Source organism: Colobus angolensis, unplaced genomic scaffold (assembly GCF_000951035.1).
Source record: "Colobus angolensis palliatus isolate OR3802 unplaced genomic scaffold, Cang.pa_1.0 Scaffold317, whole genome shotgun sequence".
Lineage (NCBI taxonomy): Eukaryota > Metazoa > Chordata > Mammalia > Primates > Cercopithecidae > Colobus > Colobus angolensis.
The window spans coordinates 297,030-299,400 of NW_012116455.1; positions in this window are offsets into that span (position 1 = coordinate 297,030).

The window sequence follows — 2,371 nt, forward strand, 5'->3', positions numbered from 1 at the left end:
TCTCCAATGCAACAATGTTTAGAGGTGGAACCTTTAAGAGGTGACTAGGTCAAGAGGGCTCCGCCCTCATGAATGGATTTTTGTCATTATTGTAGGAGTAGGTTTGTTATTGAGAGAGCGGGTTTTTATAAAAGCAAGTTCAGCCCTCTCTTGCTCTCTCTTGCCTTGTCAGATAGTGGCCGCTTGATCTTAGACTTCTCAGTCTCCAGAACTATGAGAAATAAATTTCTGTTCATTATAAATTACTCAGACTGTAGGATTCTGTTATAGCAGCACACAATGAACTAAGACACAAAATTGGTACCAAGCAGTGGGGCTGTTGCTATAACAAATACCTGAAAATGTCAAAGTGACTTTGGAACTGAGTAATGGGCAGAGGCTGGAAGAATTTGGAGGAACAGGCTAGAAAAAGCCTATATTGTCATAAATTGAGCATTAAGGGTGATTCTGGTGGGAGCTATGAAGAAGACAAGAGCTGTAGGGAGAGCCTGTCTTCTTAGGGATTACTTAAGTGGTCATGATCTGAAGGTTGGTAGAAATATGGACAGTAAAGGCCATTTTGATGAGGTCTCAGACAGAAATGAGAGACAAGTTATTGGAAACTGGAGTAAAGGTCATCCTTGTTACAGAATGACAAAGAATTTGGCTGAATTGTATCCATGCCCAAGGGCTTTATGGAAGGCAGAATTTAAGAGCAATAAACTAGGATATCTTACAGAAGAAATATCTAAGCACCAAAGCATCAAAGGTGCTGCATAGTTTCTTTTGGCCCCTTGCAGTAAAATGAAAAATGAGACAAACAGTTTGAAGATGGAATTTATGATCAGAAAGGAGGCAGAATATAAAAATTTTAAAAAATTTTCTGTCCATGTAAAGAGTAAAGAAGCATGTTTATGAGAGGACACCAAGGATGCAGACAAGCAACTATTTGATAAGGAGATGATTACGGATGGAAGGAATCCAGATGCTATTCATTGAGACAATGTGAGAATGACCCCAAAGGTATTTCAGAGATCTTCAAGGCTGCCTCTTCCATCACAGGCTCAAAACTCTTTAAGAAGGCAGAATGATTTGGGGGGATGAGCCTTGAGTGCCCTCGATGAGCTCTCTGCTCAGGGTTGCCTTGGGATTCTGCTCCCCACATTCTGGCACAGTGCTCCTTGGCCACTCTAGCCTTGGTCAGTGTAGGCCCAGATGTGGCTCGTGCTCCAGCTCCAGAGAGCACAAGCCGTAAGCCTTGGTGGTGCCCATGTGGTGCTAACTCTGCAGACACAAAGAGTGCATGAGCTGCGGGGCCATGGCGGCCTCCACTGAGATTTCAAAGGATGTTGTGGACAGCCTGGGGACTCAGGCAAAAACTTGCTGCAGGAGTGAAGCTGCCACAGAGAATTCCTATCTAGGCAATGACTAGTGAAGCCATGGGAATGAGGCCACCACAGAAAACCCCCACTATGGAAATACCTACTGGAGCTGAGGGAACAAGACTACCACCAAGGCTCCAAAATTGGTGTCTCCGTTCATTTTGTGCTGCTATAACAGAATATCACTGCTTGGGTGCTTTGGTGTAACCGAGGCTGGGATTGCCACAGGCACCAGACTCCAACTTGAGAGAGATGAAGCTTGGCTGAGCCCAAAGCAAAGTTGAGGGGGCAGGGCTGCCTGGGGTCATGGGGGCTTAACCTCCACCCCAGTGTGCCCAGGATTCAGGATTTGGAGTCAAAGGAGATTATTCTCCAGCTTTAAGACTTACTGTTGTTTTCCCTGTTGGGTTTTAGAGTTAGTTAGGACCAGTTACTCCTCTCTTCTTGCCTATTTCTCCCTTTTGGAATAGGAATGTCTATTATATGCTTGTCCCACCATTGTATATTGGAAGTAGATAATACGTTTAATTTTACAGGCTCACAGCTGGAAGAATTTGCTTTGGGATGAATTGTGCCTTCAGTCTCACTGATAATCAGTTTAGATGAAACTCTGGACTTTTGGACTTTGGACTTTTGAGCTGATGCTGGAATGAGTTAAGACTTTGGGGGTATTGGGATGAAATAAATGTATTTTGCATGTGAGAAGGACATGAATTTTGGGGGTTAGGGGAAGAATGCTGTGGTTCAAATGTGTCCCCCAAAGTTCATGTGTTAGAAACTTAATCCTCAATGCAACAGTGTTGGGAGGTGGGACTTTTGAGAGGTGGGACTTTTAAAAGGTGGTTAGGTCATGAGGGCTCTGCCCTTACACATGGATTTATATCATTACTGTGGGAGTGAGTTTGTTATGGAGAGTATGGGTTGTTATATTAAAAGTGGGTTAGCCCTCTCTTGTTCTCTCTTACCTCTTGCCCTTCTGCCTTCTGCTATGGGATAACACTACAAGAAGG